Source organism: Notolepis coatsorum (assembly GCF_963971535.1).
Source record: "Notolepis coatsorum genome assembly, chromosome: 1".
NCBI lineage: Eukaryota > Metazoa > Chordata > Actinopteri > Aulopiformes > Paralepididae > Notolepis > Notolepis coatsorum.
In genome coordinates, this window is record NC_140165.1 from 313239233 (window position 1) to 313258918 (window position 19686).

The window sequence follows — 19686 nt, forward strand, 5'->3', positions numbered from 1 at the left end:
CTAAATTGGGGAGGCTTTTAATCGTCAAGGTAAGAGGATTTTAAGTCATGGTATCCATAAACTTCAATCGGTTTGGATCCTTTGAAGGAATGAGAATATCAACAAACCTGTAGGGAACGTCAGGCTACTGTCCTGCCTCACTTCCAGTGATGAAGCTAAGCTACGCTAACGGAGCGACTGTTCCCAAAGCTAAATGCACGCACAGAGACAAAAAAGGTATGTATCTTCTTGTCTAACTCCAGGGAAGATGTTAAATAAGCTAATTTCCCAAAATGTTGGAGTTTTCCTTTAAGCGCTTCCAGGGTTAGCAGCTAACGCTAGTTAGCTTAGCCTATTTATGGGATAACTTAGCAGCTAACGTTAGCCCATTGCTCGCATCAATTATATTGCATACATGGTCTATAGAAATAAATGCATTCGAACAAGAAACCAATGTATAGACATAGCAATGGCAAAAAAAATTACCAGGCCTAATGCGAGCCAGGTAAGTCTTGGGCTTGTACCGTGGCTTCATCTCGAAGTTTTAGGGTTAGCAGCTAACGCCAGTTAGCCTAGTCATGGGATAAGTTAGCCGCTAACGTTAGCCCGTTGCTCGCGTCTAGGGCTGTACCGAATGCTTTGAAACTTCGATCATAATGTTGACATTCGAATTCTAAATCAACATTCGAATTTTTTATAATAAAATATAATTTAAATCTTTTTTTTCTTTTTTCTATTCAATCTGTTTAAACCAATGGGGGTTTTCTTCACAGTTGCAGTTAAAGATTAGGCTACACTAATATTATACTATAAGACGTCACCATCACTTTCATACCAACCGTGCCCTTATTGGATTATTTATGTTGACGAAACTGATGAGTTATATTCATTAAAGAAAGTTGATTTAAAGGGCGGCTACGTGGTGCAGTGGGCAAGGCGCTCACCACGCATACTGGAGACGCTGGGTTCGCCTGTTCGAGCCCAGCGCTCCACATTGCTTTCAGTTTAGCTGGTTGTCCGTACTAATACACATTGGCAGTATTAGGGGGTGGGAAACTGATAGGGATGGGTACCTTTCACATTTGAACCGATACCGGTACCGGTACCTGTGAATCGATACAGGTACCCAACGGTACCTTTTTTCGGTACTTTAGTCTCAAGAAATTTAATTTACCTACCTCAGTCGTAAAAAAAAAAATCCAAACTTCAAATAACTACAATTTCGACAGTTTTCGGCTTGTCATTGCTCCGACTGCTTTGTTGTTGAATCAAGTCAAATCCTAGGTAAGCATATATTGTGCGTGTGAACGTTGACATGAAAATTTAAAATTTAAAAAAAAATATATATTTTTTTAATTTTTTTTTCGGTTTCTCACTTGATTCGATACTCTGTAGTACCGACGTGTTTCGGTTCGGTACCTCAAAAGTACCGAATTCGGTACCCATCCCTAGAAACTGATGGGTGGGGATCGGGCGTTGTGGACAGCGACTCCCACAGGTCGGTTGGTGCGCCTGCGCAGTAGAATCAGGAAGCGATGGGGGCGGCGCCCCTCCAAAGCGCAGACCCTTGACGCTAAAAGATAGTGCAGCGCAGGTGAAAAGATGCGACTGCCGTTACCTCGAGTATCGGAGGGGACTCGTGTTATGTATGACTTAGTCCACATTGCAGCCGGCTTGTGGGAGGCAAGAAACAGCGCTCGAGACAGGGGAGGGTTGAATTGGATGATACGAAACTGGGATGGGAGAAAAATTTTAAATGGGAGAAGATAAAAAAAAAGTTGATTTAATAAAAGAAAAATACTAATTTAATCATATTAACCCTTTTCTCGCCAAGAACGTGTTACCACGTCATTGCTCGCCATGCGTAATCTGCCAATGACGCCGTAAGGCGTCTTTAAGATAAATATTTCAAAAATCTGTGATGGCAATCATATTTCACCCACGGAGACTTGAGACTTGCTGTTGATCTCCTCTCAACTCTCCAACGGTTCAAGACCGCCATCTGGTGGCTGATCCACGAATCGCCAAAACCGGAAGTGACGTGCCGGAAGTGGTGCTCACCCATATTTCGCCCGGCCACTCGCTATCGCTAGCGGGACTCCAGCTCGAAACACTGGATAGCGATCCGTTGTCAATAACTCGATAAACAACATGATTTGGACATATATAGCATTATACAACCTGGACATGGATCGCATATATCAACATCCCATAATAGCGAACTTTCTGCTCGACGCTGATCGCCCAACGCTACGAGGAAGCTGTGGTGAGTTTCAGCGTGTTTGATTATTATTAAACGTATAATCTGCTCTGATATATATATCGCCCATACTAAATAAATGATTTAACGTCGGCCACGGACTTATAAACCCCCCCCCCCCTCCGGTCACCAGCAGATGATGAGGCATGACGTGTAGGACCTTGTACAATTGAAATTTTGTATCTGACGTCAATCGGTATCAAACTACATTTGGTGATCTAATATATGTATTTAGGGCTATAACTCTCATTCTGCAGAATGCTGCAGAAAACGATAAAAACATATTTATACTTTAGACCGTATTTTAGTATGAATATGTGAATGAAAAAGTAGAACGTTGCTACATCCTAAACGATAGATACTTGACGTTGAATGGGCCATAGTAATGTCAATTTAGCAATACAATTTAAAAAGTTATAGCCCTGCAAAGAAGGGAAACATCTCCATAGACTTATAGTGGTGGCAGAGAGTGGATCAAGATCAGAATAATCTGTGGCAGATAAAGGGTTAATCACTTTATTCAAATTGAGGATTTAGTTTATAAAAAAAAATAAAAAAAATTGAAGTAATATTTTTTTATAGACATTCGAAGCTTCATTCGAATACTTCAATCGAAGCTTCGAATGTTAAAAAATGACATTCGGTACAGCCCTACTTGCGTCAATTGTTTTGGGTCGCGAAATAGGCACACTAGCATTGCTCCGTTTCAATGTCCGCGTTCCAGGCGCTACTGCTGTGCTGTGGAGCCGAGCGGATACGAGTCGACTCCACGGGATTTTCAAAATAAGAGTATCGATATGAACCGAATGCCTATCGCACGGGTGCTACTGAAGTAAATCCATTCATCGCACAGACCGATGTTGCTGTAGCATGTGCAACATATATCTCGCACTGTTCAGCCCTGCATACACAGAGAAACCCGGGAAGGAACTCAAGGCAAGAGCTGCTGAGATGGAGCGGAGTGCTCTCAATGTAGTGATCGACCTGGTTGAGGTCAGTCAACTTGTAAATCTCCCTGAGTTGTCGTGTTGTAGAGGAATGTGTGGCCTTATTCAACTTCCAACAGCACATATAGGAAGACACAGAAGAGGAAGCTCATTCAGAAGCTCTCTCTCCAATCTGTAGATCTGCAAGAACCCTACATTGCTCTCGTCGACATTGGCATGATCTGGAGGATTGGCAAGTCCATCAGCAGAAGACCGGTAGATGCAAGATGGCACCCCATACAAGTGGCTGGACTATGTGTCCACAAGGTGTCATCAATCATCCTTGCCTGCCATGGTGATGCTGACCGTATCATCTGTGTAAATTACCTGTACAACACTCATCTAAAGATGACATGCGAGATCTGCGGGTGGGTCAATGACGTGACGCCTATTTTTTCTGTCCCACTGAATTTCTTACCTAAAAAAAACAAAAATTCATAAAAAGATTACATGTATCTCTAATATTACATTTACATTTACATTTAGTCATTTAGCTGACGCTTTTATCCAAAGCGACTTACAAGTTCTGTACGACAAGACAGCAAGAAGGGTACAACTCTATCAGCTGAGTAACAATGTTCATCAAGTGTTCCCCATATACAGACCCACTCTAACTCCTCCAAACATTTGAGTTATTGGTAATTTTTCTGCTATCTGAAGTGTCAAATGTCCATGTGGGGCGACCGTCCAGCATTGACTTCTATTTGGACAACCGGCTTAAAGTCACTTTAAATCTATTTAAATATTTCCCTTGCCCTATTTGGCATAATTTCAAACATGTTTTGCATTCATTGACAAAATTATGAAGCATTTGCACATATACTTCCATCATAATATACAAACAAATGTTGTCCGCATATGTTAATTTTATGAAATATCATTAAGTTTGTATGTAATTTAGCCCACCAGAATTAGTATCACATTATACACTATTGTTTCAGCGAGAAGAAAACAACAGGGCAAGATTCCATATGTGAAGTCAGATGAGCTATCGGAGAGGGAGAAGGCTGCATCCAGAGGTTACAGGGAGAAGGAAAAAGATGGAAAAGGTGATGCTGGACCTGACACCACCATCCATGGAGAACACTCCACCAGTGCTGGCTGGTGTAGAAGTAGAGAAGAGCAGCAGGGCAAGCTGTGGTGGATCCCCTACCTCTAAATGAGGATTTGAATCACTAACATTTACTTTGATTCTACAGTAGGTTTAACATCCCTTGAAACCATAAGTTATATCCAGCTCATGATCAACAGTGACATATTTCAACAATAAATGTTCAGTGGATTGCACTGTGCAACATCTCCATTATAATCTGATCAAAGTTTGTTTCGTGTTTGATATATCTTTGGGGAATGTTGACTGTAGGAGCCAAAGCTATATTGTATTGTATGAATGTTTATTTTTATAACCTTACATTGAAACGGCATTAGGAATATTGATTGGATTTAGATAAAGTCAACCCGTCTTATTTGTCATAATAGAACATTCTAGCACATTTGTGATGTCACAGTATGATGTCATGACCGAACGTTCTAGAACATTTGTGATGTCACAGTATGATGTCATGATTGAACGTTCTGGAAAATTTGTGATGTCACAGTATGATGTCATGACCGAACGTTCTAGAACATTTCTGATGTCACAGTATGATACGAACGTTCTGGAAAATTCGTGATGTCACCGTATGATGTCATAACCGACACACTTTGACTGCCTAAAAACGCTTTACAGCGTCATTCCCGGCCATGCTCAAGTTGCCGAGGACGCTTTACAGCGTCTTTAATATCAATATTTCAAAAATCTGGAATTGGATTCATATTTCCCCTCCGCTGGCCTGAGATCCACCAGGAGGACCCACTGAGCTCTCTGGCGGTTCAGGAGCGCCATCTGGTGGCCGATCGGCGCAATCGCTTAACAGGAAGCGCAGTAGAGGTTTTGCTGGTCGGCCGTATTACTTCCGGGCACTCTGTATAGGTTCCGGCACTCTAGCTCGTCACACTACATAGCGATCGATTGCCAATAACTCGATAAACAACATGATTTGGACGTATATACCATTATACAAGCTGGAGATGGACCGGGTAAATCGCCATCTCATAATGATAAAATTTCTACTCTACGATGATCGCCAAACGGCGCGCAGAGACTGGGGTGAGTTTTAGCGTGTAAAATTACCGTCTTCGATACTAGCTGCTATTATCAACATTTGACCCACATTAGATGATTGGTATAACGCTGCCCACGGAATTATAAACGCCCCCTCGCCCATCCGGTCAACATCAGATGACGTGTAGTAACTTCTAGAAGTACGTCTAGTTGGAATTTTTTATATCGCGCTGATTGCCATCAAACTGTATTTCATCATCAATATAATGCATTTGGGGCTATATATCACGTTCTGGAGAAAGCTGCAGAAAGAGATGAAAACATACTTATACATTAGACCATACTTTACTATGAATATGTAAATGAAAAAGATTAACGTTGCTACACAATGAACAATACATATAGGACTTTGAATGGGCCCTAATAATGGCAATGTAGCAATAGAATTTAAAAAGTTATAGCCATGCAAAGAAGGGGACTTTCTCTATAGACAAATAGAGCCGGCAACCTACGGTTGATAATGAATTTAACCCATGGCAGCCAAAGTGTTAATAATTTAACTAAATGTAAAAAATATCAGTGTTTAGTTTTTTGGTGTGCTTTTTATTCTAGGTGTTCAGGTTGCCTGATTTGTTAAAACATGCACATGTACCTCAATTTGAAATGCCTGCAGTTTACCATGAGATAATATAAAAGGAACTAGGGATGGCACCAATCCGATACCAAGTTAAAGCTCTGCTTAAACTGGTTCCCTCGTACCTAAGTGTGCTTCTGTGCACAAAGCAATATAAGTATGCCCTTCGTTCTCAAGCTGTTCTAACACTGGAAGTTCCCCATATGAGAACTGAATTGGGAAAAAGGGCTTTTAAATATGCTGCTCCTTCATCTTGGAACAAGATACAGGAGGACCTAAAATTACCAGGACTGGTCACCCTCGGAGAATTCAAAGCCATTTTAAAATCCTACGAACTCAGTTCCCTTGGTCAGTGCAACTGTGTTTGATCATTTGCCTGTTTGATAACTTGCCTGAAATTGGAGCTTGATGTAAATGTTTTATCTGTATTTTATTGTGATGTTCTTTTTTATGTTGAAACTTTCTGCTGCCTTGCTTGGCCAGATCGCTCTTGAAAAAGAGATTTTAATCTCAATGATGCTTATCTGGTTAAATAAAGGATTTGATTGATTGATACTCAGTATCGGTATTGGTCCGATACTGGCCAAATTCACAGGATTGGATATCGGAAAAACAGGAAGTATTTTCTGATCCGATACAGGCCGTAAAGCATGCCATCACGTGAACAGTAGTAGCGTGACAACAACGTTAGCATTAGCTAAACGTAAGTCAACTTGTTAGCAGCGTGCCGCGATCATGTCAGCTATGTGGAGTTATTTTAAGCTCAAAGAAGAAAAAGGCAAAATAGCCTGTGGTGTTATGCTAATGTCTGTGCATTAATACGACACAGAGTACAGGCCACCGTACTGGGGTCACAGACAGGTACGCAGGGCAGAGTAGACTAAGAGCGGATAATAACAGACCTGTATGGTGGAGCTAACAGAATGAAGACACGCACAAACAAATACAGAGGACTCGCATGTATTGTACTTGTGGAATAACACGACACAGCCAAGTGTAATATCTGCGACGCAAGTATTTCTAGGGGTGGCAGCAACACTGGAAACTTCAACACCACACAACACTTGCAGATTAATCATGGAAAGGGAGTATGCCGAGTTCATATGTGCAACGAATGCCAGCAGCTAACATAGCTGGAAACCATTCAGAAGCTAGAGAAACTCCCTGCAGACAGTAACAAAGCAAAGCTGAAGAAAACCGAGAAAATAACCACATGTATTGTGCTGGACGACCAGCCCCTTTCTGTTGTTGAAAATGTAGGTTTCCGACGCTTAGCCTCACTTCATGTTGCCAAACCGTCATTATCTCTGATACGGCTATCTCAAATAAGTACAATGTTGTGTTTCTTTTTCAAATGTAGCCAAGAGTAAATACCCTAACCCTATCAAAACAGCAGTCAAAGTGTATATTTTCAGCACTATGTTTGTTTACCAATGATTGGAAACTCTCCACGCATTGTACCGGTAAACAGACGTTTTAGACGTGAGGACAGGAAGCCGTCATGAAATCGCTGTAGTCTTATTAACGTATTATATTAACTAAATAATTTGAACAAAATAAAAAGCAGCAGCACTATTGCATAACTGAGTCATGTGTGGTATGTATTTCTTCCTTTAGGGGAGTTTTTGATGTTTTATAGATGGCTAGGTTAAACACAGGTTTTTGTTTTTTAAGGGAGTATCGGATGGGTATCGGTATTGGCAGATACTCAAGGCTGTGATATCAGTATCGGACATGAATAAGTGGTATCGTGCCATCCCTAAAAGGAACTGATACAACTGTGTTGTAGTTGTTTAGCATTGATTTCATCCATGCAACTATGTTGGTGGTTATTGTTTATTGACTCTATAGAACTGTGTTGGTGTTTAATTTTTATTCCATACATACAACTCTGTTTACCTTTTTATTATTGACTTAAATTGTTAATCCCTGTCCAATGTGACTACCATCACAAAAGTGATGCTACTTAACCCACCTTCTCGCTCTCAAACATTGACAAAACCAATGATGATATGAGGACATGAAAATGGACATTTGTGAAATGTTCAAGTTCCTGAAGCATGTAATGTGTATTGCACTTAAACTTTTTGAATGTGTAATGTTTTTAACATTTGTGATTTGAATGTTCCTGACGAAGCTTGTAACCTACCGTGCCAAATGATTGACGGAGCTAGAGCCCCGGGAGTCGGTGTTGTATTTGTACAACACTGTGTACTTCGGCGTACACCTCGGCATGTAACTCGAGAACCGCTGAACGGATTGTGTCACCTGAAATGGCTATCGACAGGCAACAAATAGGGCTTTAATTCGATGTATATATATTGTATTAAAATATATGCACACCCGAGCCGGTAGAGGTCGCCAAAGTGCAGGTGCCCTCGCATGTTAACATGTTTTACTTTTGTGATATTTGAATGAATTGAAGAATATTTTTGTTGACCACTTGAAAAGATTGTAATAAAAACATTGTTCAGTTTTCTTTTGTCTGAACTGCATTGTGTAACATTTTAAATAGACTTTTAACTACTCGCATCATTTGGGGCGACCATTTGTCATGCGGGGTAACCAATGATTGTCAATAACTGTACTAAATTCAAAATAGAATATCCATCAGTTTTGGCTCAAATATTAATCACTGGTATACTATGCTTAAGTGGATACTATTTGTACACATTTTAAATCAGTTTTATGGGTTTTAGAGCAAGTATGGGTATTGTAACTGCATTACGAGGGAGACACTGCCATTATAGAATAAACTTGTGAAATCATGGTTTACAAAAAATTAAAGGGCACACAAGCCTGTCTTTCTTAAGATGTATATTTAATTACTGATACCTGTTAAAATATTAGTAATGTTAAGGAAATATATTAATTTTGAGAGAAATTACGGTCGCCCCAAATTACTTTTATTAAGGCCATGTCCTATTAATTCAACTTTAAAAACACTAAAATCTCTTAATTTGTTTTTTTTTGCATAAATGCATGTATACACTACATTCCAAATGTTTGAAAAATTGCCAAATATATCATTATTTTTTGTATTTTAAAATTGGCCTATTGAAAAGTCTTATCCGTCAATGACCCGGGTACAAGGTAAGGTACATGTCGCCAACACCTACTACATGAAACTGGGCGACCCCTTCCCCTCTGTGAGAGAGTTCAAAACACTGCTGTGTAGTGTCAGAAACAAGGAGCGGTTCCAAAAGGTTATATGCAGCTATCTGACCGACCTTGTTGCACAGGATGTAGATACAGAGATAGTCTACTCTGTTGGCTCCCACTGCACCAACTTGTCAAGCCAGCAACCAATGCAGAACTACAGCTTTGACCAGTCTGAGGCTGACACCATCTTCTTCTCTGCGTACACAGTTATATGCGAGTCAGGCTACAGTGGCCCTGTTGTCATTGATGCAGCTGACACCGATGACGATGCCATGTCGTGGCAGCGGTCATCTCGCAACAGCGGCCCGGTATGCTCTGTATCAGGAGAAAGCAGGAGACCTTCTTCTGCCATGGACTGGTTATGAGGAGATGGCTGACTGTATTGTGCAGCTACACTGTATTACAGGCTGCGATGCCAACTCAGGCTTCTATGGCAGGGTAAGTTGTCGATGTATGACAGAGAGCCCTGTGGCACGACGGCTGCTCTCGCGGTGGGGAGATTGACCTTGAGGAGGAGGTGGTAGAGGAGCTCTTTGAGTTCACATGACATGTTATCTATGGCGACAAGAAGAGTAGCACCATGGCTGAAGCCCGTGCCATAAGGTGGAAGAGAATGAAGAACGCCTCTCGGACATAGCTGGGAGCTGGTGGGTGGTCGCTGTCGCCCTGTCCGCCACACACAACCTGCTTTCCCAACACATCTACCTGCACCAGGACCAGCTGAAGAAAACGAGTAAGAGGACAATGAGGAGGGAGATGATGTACAGAGGAGGAGGGGGGATTCATTGGAATCTGCTGATTCAGAAGAATGCTGATTCGGACTGATCATGAGTCATGACATGTTTAAAGTGGTTTCATTCTTAACCTGTTCAAGTTACAACTATTAAAGTATAATTACTATTAGTTATCTTGTCATACTGTTAGGGATGGGAATTGATAGGATTTTATCGATACGATTCCATTATCGATTCTGCTTATCGATTCGATTCTTTATCGATTCTCTTATCGATACCTGATCAATTTATAATTTAAATAAATAAATTGGAAATGCAACAGAACTAAGCTGGTTAGAATAACAACATGCAACTTGACATTTCTGATTGTCATTTATTGTTGAGCCCCCATGTCAGGGGCGACATTGGCTCGGGAGGTAGAGCAGTCGTCTGGCAATCCGGAGGTTCCCGGTTCGATTCCCGCTCCTCCCGGGCAGCGTGTCGATGTGTCCTTGAGCAAGACACTTAACCCCTAACTGCTCCCGATGAGCAGGTTGGCACCTTGCATGGTTGCCTGCGCCGTCGTTGTGTGAATGTGTGAGTGATTGGGTAAAATGTAAGGAACAAATTGTAAAGCGCTTTGGATAAAAGCGCTATATAAAAAAGCAGCCATTTACCATGTCAGAAAAATACAAAAACTGTAAAAAATAAAACATTAACTATAGCCTACACTTAAATAAAATAATGTATTTGAGATTCTCTTAAAATGTATTTATTTTTTTATTCTTAAACTAATTTAATCTATTGAATAACAGTCGTTATTCCTCTGACTTCTGTCTCACACACACACACACACACACACAGACACACAGAGCTCCCTCCCCGGGCCCCTGTCCTGTAGGTATTGGCTTGTGTTGCTACACGGACACATTTGTATGTTGCACCATGGTACTTCCTGTCTGACGGACTTAGTAAATAAACAATCCGGCTCTTATTATATGTGAACTAAAGAGTACAATGTTTACAGAACAGTCCCCACTCGCTGTTTTATTGTATTTGTACCTGTACTATCCGCTGTCAGCTGTTTATCTCTCTTTGTGAGCTTGATTAAATAGCGTTAGCTCACGTTAGCTAGCGATAGCTCCGCGGCTAATTTTAGCTCACCCTAAACTAAATCAATGAAAGCATGCAAGTAGTTTTCACTGCACATAGAAGTAGCCAAACAGCGGGAGCATTTCGGGAGCATATGACCAAAAGCCAGGCAATTTCGAGCCCTTAAGGAATCAAATAGAGTCTGCTATGGCTACATGCTAACGCGCGCAACTGTAGGAAAAACCTGGCAGCGTTAAGGGAATCGAAAGTCACAGGAGCCACACGGTTCCAGGCATCGGCCAATTAGGAACCGGTTCCCAACGGGAACCGGTTTTCGATTCCCATCCCTACATACTGTACATTCATTAATTATTTTACTGAGATCTTTATGAAGGTAGTTTGTACAGCAGTACCATGGTAAAATTGGTTTCGACATTAAAAGTAAAAATGTTGCTCTACTGGGTGATGGCGGCCGGCAGCAGGCATTTTGGATTTGGCCATCTGACAAAATGCTGGGATTATTGGGAGGGACACGGGGGCTAAATATTTTATAAAAAGAGTAAAATCAATCATCAAAACAGCTTAGCCAGAGAATAGTCACGGAATTGGGGTACTTGAGTTGACCCAACTACTATTCTCTATTCTCCTTTACGACCAATGCATTGACAACGAACATCAACAAGATGGCGCCGCACTGCCTCGCCGCCTGTAGCTGTTCCGCAACCGTTCCTATTTCCGGGGTAGTGTTGTCAAAAATATCGAAGTATCGATACATATCGATACTGAATATTTAAAAAGGCTTCGATACTCATTTCCCGAAGTACCGATACTTTCTGCAGTATCGGTACCAGCTCCAGCTGGCGAGTGTTCTACCGCAAGTTGTTGACGCGCTGTTCAGAGCGCTCAGCGTGCTTGCCCCCCCGGCTCCTCCGAGTCCAGCCCTCCCCCTCACAGAGTCACAGAGAGCCGTCTTCTTCAGTTAGTAAACAAACATTTTAGCTGAAGATGGTAAATGCAGAGCCTCCGCAACTTGTGCTTGTGGATAAAGAAAGCAGCAGAAGTGCTGTTTGGAGGTACTTCGGGTTTCAAGTAAACAACGAAGGACAAGCTACAAATGCCCCAATGCTATTTGCAAGCGGTGTTATAGCAGTGCCAGCGCCGATCTCCATAAAGAAATGAAAGAGGTTCGTGACAGCTGCTCTTTCAACGTCACTGTGACTGAAGCATTAAACCATTAACTCTAGTTTAATACATGATATAACGATAACGATAAATATCGCGATATATTTTAATAATCGATATCGATTTTTTTTTTTTTTTTTTTTACCTGCAACAGGGCAGTTTTAAAACCAGAGACAGTGGACAGACTTGTCTTTCTTGCCTGCAACTTAAAGTAATGGCTTTGCTTGTCCAAATGACAATACTGACCAAATTCAGATTTCTTTTTCTCTTGTCCATTTATTTTGTTTGCTTTCTAATTTAAAATACATTTTGAAACCGTCTGTACACAGTAGGCCATGTGTGCTAGCAGAACTAGACTCCAGTCACGAGTCACAGTGCACATGTGCGGTGGTTTGTCCACCAAAAAAGCGCCAAAAGATCGAAAATAAACTAGCAGAGCCAGAACTGTTCAACTCCTCTGGAGCCACAGCCAGCAGAGAAGCCGGTTTACTTTAGCTTTTAAACCAGCTGCAGCCTGAGAACTGGAGTGTGAGGGGATGTAACACTAAAGATGGCGGCAATGACAAAGAATTGCTGCAAAATAAACATACATCTGTTGTTAAAAAAATAAAAATAAAAATGTTTTTTTTTTTTTTTTTTTTTTTTTTTTATACTTATAACAATTCGATAATTATCGATATCGAGAAATAAAATAAAATTATCATATCGTTATCGCGATATGATTTTTTTCCATATCGCCCAGCCCTACATGATACGTTGTCTACTGATGGCGCATAATATTAACAGCTGCTTCGTTGTAACGTTACAGCTACCAGCTACTGCTAGCAGTTAGCCCCCTTAGCTTAGCTGGCCACCGTTATAAATACTGCATGGAAACGGAGTAACGTTAACGTGTAAACGTTATGTCGAGGTCATACAATACTACAGTCGACATAAGGTTAACGTTACCCCGTTTCCACCAAGTGTTTAAATAGCAGCAATCTTGTTGAAAATGTAACATTACTAAAATGCTCCGAGCATAGCCTCTCTCTCTCTCTGTCTCTCTCCATCTACCGCTACCTCTCTCTCTCTCTCGCTCTCTCTCTCTCTCTCTCTATCTACCGCTACCTCTCTCTCTCTCTCTCTATCTACCGATACCTCTCTCTCTCTCGCTTGCTCTCGTTATCTTTAAATAAAAACTGTTACTAACTGTTCAGTTTGTGAGGTACATGCAACACAGATTACAGTGTTTACATCTGTCTGCTTGAGAAAATACCATGTTCTGCATTTGCAATAAAAATTATTGAAGTGAGATGAACAGTTATTTTTAAATGTGTGATCTAAAGATAAACAAAGGGTTTTAAAAGTGTTATATTTATCTTCTCTTATAGTACCAGACTCGAAGCTGAGGAGAATCAACCAGCAACAAAAGCTAAATTTGTTTAAAAAAAATATATATATATATATATATATATATATATATATATATATATATATATATATATATATATATATATATATTTTTTTTTTTTTTTTTTTTTGGGTATCGAAATGGTATCGAAGTATCGATACTTTTCAAGGTATCGTATCGAAGTCGAAATTCCAGTATCGTGACAACACTATTCCGGGGTAGGCCTGATTGGCCCCGACAGGCACGTGACCCGCCGCGGCAACGAGGCTGCTGTGGTTCACCTCACCACCGCTTTCCGCCTTCAACGCCGCCCGCAGCATTAGGAAGGAGTTCGTGGCGCCTTTCACATCGCAGTCATCAGTCATAATAATATCAGTCATCTCTAATAATATTAATCACTGTTCAATGTACTAATATACAATACGGCTCACTTTTCCCACCGGAGCTCCGTCGCGGCAGCATTAATCCCCCCATTTTTACCATTGACAAACTAGCTCAATTGGTAACGCTGCTTGGCTGTGGATCCTATTGTCTGTTTGTGACAAGTTCGATTCCCTTAAGTTTTTTTTTTTTTTTTTTTTTTTTTTTTTTTTAAACGTGCATTGCACTATAGCTAGGCCTGCCACGATAACACATTTTGCTGGGCGATTAATTGCCCCCGAAAATATCGCGATAAGCGATATTATTGCGACCGGTTAGAGAATTTTTTTGAGAAATTTATTTCCCAAAACTTTTATTTTGAAGCCCACCGCTCCGTCTTTTCCGGTGTTTAAGACTTTTATTTTGAAGCCCACCGACCGGACCGGAAGTATTGTTGTGATTATCCTAGCCGACAACTTGTCTCGTCCGGTTGTGTTTTTTTAGTTTTAACGTTAGCTACTAACGTTAGATGCAGCTACTACAGGCAATCAACGATGAGGAGGAAGCGTCAAAGCAGTATATAATAGAATAGCTGTGGTGCGTAGGCACTGCAGCACGACTCGAAAACGACCCGTTATAATAAATTAATTCATGTTTAACTTGTCCCCGTCTCCAGTCCTTTGACTAGCCCCACCCGTTCATTGTAAACAATGATGCATGTAATTGTATTAACGTTATTCTGTGTTATTCTAACGTTACACTACAAATAACGCTACTTGGTTAAAAGGAGCAACACTATTGAGAAATGTAGTTAAGCTATATGTGGCGTTGCTACTGCCCCACGGAGCTCCCGTGCTGTGCTCTGTAGTAACGCCAGCGGCCAACCCACACGGAGAGAGACTGCAAGGGGCACTGGTTCCGCCTCATTAAAACAAACGCGCAAATAGCAATTAATCGCGCCCGTCAAAATCATTGCATTCATTTTAATTATCGCGGCAATTAATCGATTTATTGCTTATCGCGGCAGGCCTAACTATAGCGTATTGTATATTGTATATTGTATGGTACAATTTACAGTAAGGTGTATGCGTTGCAGTGCAGAACATACAATATACAATACGCTATAGTGCAATGCACGTTAAAAAAAAAAAAAAAAAAAAAAAAAACTTAACACTGACTGCCAGGGGGCGTCTTTAGACGTCTTTGCTGGCCATGCTAAAGTTGCCGGGGGACGCTGTACGTCGTCTTTATATCAATATTTCAAAAATCTGCGATCGGATTCATAATGTCCCTCCGCTGGCCTGAGATTCACCAGCAGGACCCACTGAGCTCTCTGGCGGTTCAGGAGCGCCATCTGGTGGCCGATCGGCGCAAGCGCTTAACAGGAAGCGCACTAGAGGTTTTGCTAGACGTCCGTATTGCTTCCGGCCACTCGGTACATGTCCCGTGACTCTAGCTCGTCACTCTACATAGCGATCGATTGCCAATAACTCGATAAACAACATGATTTGGACGTATATACCATTATACAAGCTGGAGATGGACCGGGTAATAATATATCCCATAATGATAAAATTTCTACTCGACGATGATCGCCCAACGGCGCGCGGAGTCTGGGGTGAGTTTCAGCGTGTAACGTTACCGTCTTCGATAATAACTGATATTATCAACATTTGACCCACATTAGATGATTGGTATAACGCTGCCCACGGAATTATAAACGCCCCCTCGCCCATCCGGTCAACATCAGATGACGTGTAGTAACTTCTAGAAGTACGTCTAGTTGGAATTTTTTATATCGCGCTGATTGCCATCAAACTGTATTTCATCATCAATATAATGCATTTGGGGCTATATATCACGTTCTGGAGAAAGCTGCAGAAAGAGATGAAAACATACTTATACATTAGACCATACTTTACTATGAATATGTGAATGAAAAAGTGTAACGTTGCTACACAATGAACAATACATATAGGACTTTGAATGGGCCCTAATAATGGCAATGTAGCAATAGAATTTAAAAAGTTATAGCCCTGCAAAGAAGGGGACTTTCTCCATAGACAAATAGCGCTGGCAATCTATGGTATATCATTAATTTAACCTTAGGCAACCAAAGTGTTAAGGGAATTGAACTTATTACAAACGGACCATAGGATCCACAGCCAAGCAGCGTTACCAATTGAGCTAGTTTGTCGATGGTAAAAAAGGGGGGATTACTGCTACATAATGCTGCCGCGACGGAGCTCCGCCGCGACAATATTATTAAACAGCGGCTCTGTCATTGAAGTGGGAAAAGTGAGCCGTATTGTATATTAGTACATTGAACAGTGATTAATATTATTAGAGATGACTGATGATATTATTATGACTGATGACTGTGATGTGAAAGGCGCCGCGAACTCCTTCCTAATGCTGCGGGCGGCGTTGAAGGCGGCAGTGAGGTGAACCACAGCAGCCTCGTTGCCGCGGCTGCCGCGGGGCGTGGCCGCGGCGGGTCACGTGCCTGTCGGGGCCAATCAGGCCTACCCCGGAAATAGGAACGGTTGCGGAACAGCTACAGGCTGCCTCTACAATTCGTAGCCGCATTTCTGCAGACCCCTCTCTGATTGGTTGAACTCCATTTTTGCAGACCCCTCCCATTTCTGCAGACCCCTCTCTGATTGGTTGAGCGAAGCCCCTCTCTGATTGGCCCCCCGCATGAGCCGAAACAAGCTCCTCTAGCCAGGAGTCGAAACTCCGTTATCTCCAGAGAGAGAGGCTGAACGCAATTTATACGCATGGAAGTATTGATTACGCCATAACGAATCATTAAAAAAATATACCGTTAACTGGAATATGTTGTGTGTGCCTTTACACATGTTGGATAGGATTATGTAATTGGTTTGTATAGCGTCGCGTATAACGTTATTTCGCGTGACTTCACGGTTTATTCACATTTCACAACACAGCCAGCGTTCAACTTGTTTACACTCCCCACTTACTGTACAATGTAACATTTAGATTAACCCAGTTGTCTATCTGTATGTCATGTGTTACGATGAATTGAAAATGGGGGACCCTGATGTAAACAAGACGAAAGTCTTTCTCTGGGGTCTGCATTCCCTTAACAATTGTATGTATTGAGCTGTACTGTGACTGTACTGTACCCATTCTGCAATCTGTTAATAAAGTTTTCAATCAATTCAATCAATCAATAACTAGACAGTTACAATATAACATTTAGATTAATTAACCCAGTTAATGCCTTAAGAGAGAGAGGCTGGTGGTCAAGTCAAGAGTTATTTGTCACAAGTTGTTTATTAGCCTAGACATTTTCAATTCATCATCTTGTTTACATCAGGGTCCCCCATGTTCAATTCATGATAACATATATGACATACAGGTAGACAGATGGACAGTACTGCTACATTTAGACATTTATGACATACCAGATTTTGAACTTGTGGTAGGCCTAGACATTTTCAATTCATCGTCTTGTTTACATCAGGGTCCCCCATGTTCAATTCATGATAACATATATGACATACAGGTAGACAGATAGACAGTACTGCTACATCTAGACATTTATGACATACCAGATTTTGAACTTGTAGCAGTACTGTCTATCTGTCTACCTGTATGTCATATATGTTATCATGAATTGAACATGGGGGACCCTGATGTAAACAAGACGATGAATTGAAAATGTCTAGGCTAATAAACAACTTGTGACAAATAACTCTTGACTTGACTTGACCACCAGCCTCTCTCTCTTAAGGCATTAACTGGGTTAATTAATCTAAATGTTATATTGTAACTGTCTAGTTATTGATTGATTGAATTGATTGAAAACTTTATTAACAGATTGCAGAATGGGTACAGTACACAGTACAGCTCAATACATACAATTGTTAAGGGAATGCAGACCCCAGAGAAAGACTTTCGTCTTGTTTACATCAGGGTCCCCCATTTTCAATTCATCGTAACATATGACATACAGATAGACAACTGGGTTAATCTAAATGTTACATTGTACAGTAAATGGGGAGTGTAAACAAGTTGAACGCTGGCTGTGTTGTGAAATGTGAATAAACCGTGAAGTCACGGGAAATAACGTTATACGCGACGCTATACAAACCAATTACATAATCCTATACAACATGTGTAAAGGCACACACAACATATTCCAGTTAACGGTATATTTTTTTAATGATTCGTTATGGCGTAATCAATACTTCCATGCGTATAAATTGCGTTCAGCCTCTCTCTTTGGAGTTAACAGAGTTTCGACTCCTGGCTAGAGGAGCTTGTCTCGGCTCATGCGGGGGGCCAATCAGAGAGGGGCTTCGCTCAACCAATCAGAGAGGGGTCTGCAGAAATGGGAGGGGTCTGCAAAAATGGAGTTCAACCAATCAGAGAGGGGTCTGCAGAAATGCGGCTACGAATTGTAGAGACGCGGCTGCCTCGCCGCCATGTGGGCGCCGTCGAAATTGTGCTTGATTTAGTTCATTTTTACTTTTTTTTTACTGTATGAAGCACAATTGATTGATTGATTGAAAAGTTTATTAACAGATTGCAGAATGGGTACAGTACAGTACATCTCAATACATACAATTGTTAAGGGGATGCAGACCAGAGAAAGACTTTCGTCTTGTTTCCACCAGGGTCCCCCATTTTCAATTCATCATAACATATATGACATACATGACATACAGATAGACAGTACTGCTACATCTATACATTTATGACATATCAGATTTGCAAATACAGTACTGTTTGTGATACAAAAGTGTCCAGAAAAGGAGTGTATATACATTTGGCGTAGAAACTGTACATTGGAGGAGGTTGGTGGGGTGGGGTTGGGTGGGTTGGGTGAGGGCTGTACATTGGAGGTGGGGGGGGGGGGGGGGGTTGGGTAGGGGACACACACACAATTTACACTGTACATTGGAATGTTGACAAAGCCTTACTTGGTCATTTACTGTACAACTAGGTTAGGACATTTGTAGGGGCCAGTTTCGAATTGCAGTCTCACGTAGGTGTTTTTTGAGAGTGTTTTTGAAGGTGGGTAGTGATTCACATTCTCAGGGGGGCCATGCGTAACCAAGCATTTTACTGTAATGTACGTGTACCTTATATGTGACTAATACAAAATAAAACGTGAAACTACAGCTATGATAGCGCTAACAGGGGTAGCGTCCGGTATCAGGAGAAATGTAATGTTATTGTGTGAAGATAATTATGTCACTGCGGATGCTAGCAGTTAGTTGACCATGGAGATGCTAAAGTACTACAAATGTAAAACATTTGGCATTTGTTTTGAATTAAACTGGGATTGTACAACTTCAAGGCTCCTTTCGAGCCGCTGCTGCAACAAGGAAGGAGCGACAAGAGAGGAAAACAATGTAAACATAAATGTACTTACAGCTGTTGTTAGCCCCTTTCGTGACTGCGTGTGTAGCTACAGATGATCTTTACAGGTAATCTTTACACTATAAACACAAAGCGTTTGTGGAGTAATCCAGGAAGACGCGCCGCTGTCCTGCCGATTAGATATAGATACTAGTGGTGACGACTGACGAGCGAGCACTGCCGAGCAGCGCTGCCAGCGGTCCTGCGCATGCGCATGACCCACCGTCGTTTTCAAAGTTTTTCCACCAGTCATGCTAAATGCGTGATTTTTTTCCCGTAGCCTATGTGTGCGAATACGCTCTCTGATTGGCTAGCCGCGTTAACCTCGTTCCCAGCTTTATCTCGGGGACACACACACATTTTACACTGTACATTGATTGATTGATTGATTGATTGATTGATTGATTGATTGATTGATTGAAAAGTTTAT

At 41.3% G+C, this 19686-nt stretch overlaps 1 protein-coding gene across 1 annotated transcript in view; it reads right to left on the bottom strand.

The window, feature by feature from the left end:
* The window catches only part of LOC311226206 (uncharacterized protein), a gene marked incomplete at its 3' end in the record, with an annotated part of 57479 nt that extends 38093 nt beyond the window's left edge, over positions 1-19386 (bottom strand). Inside the window, exon 1 of the mRNA XM_084311581.1 lies at positions 19270-19386. The remainder of the gene's footprint in view (positions 1-19269) is intronic.
* Between the last annotated feature and the right edge of the window lie 300 nt (positions 19387-19686).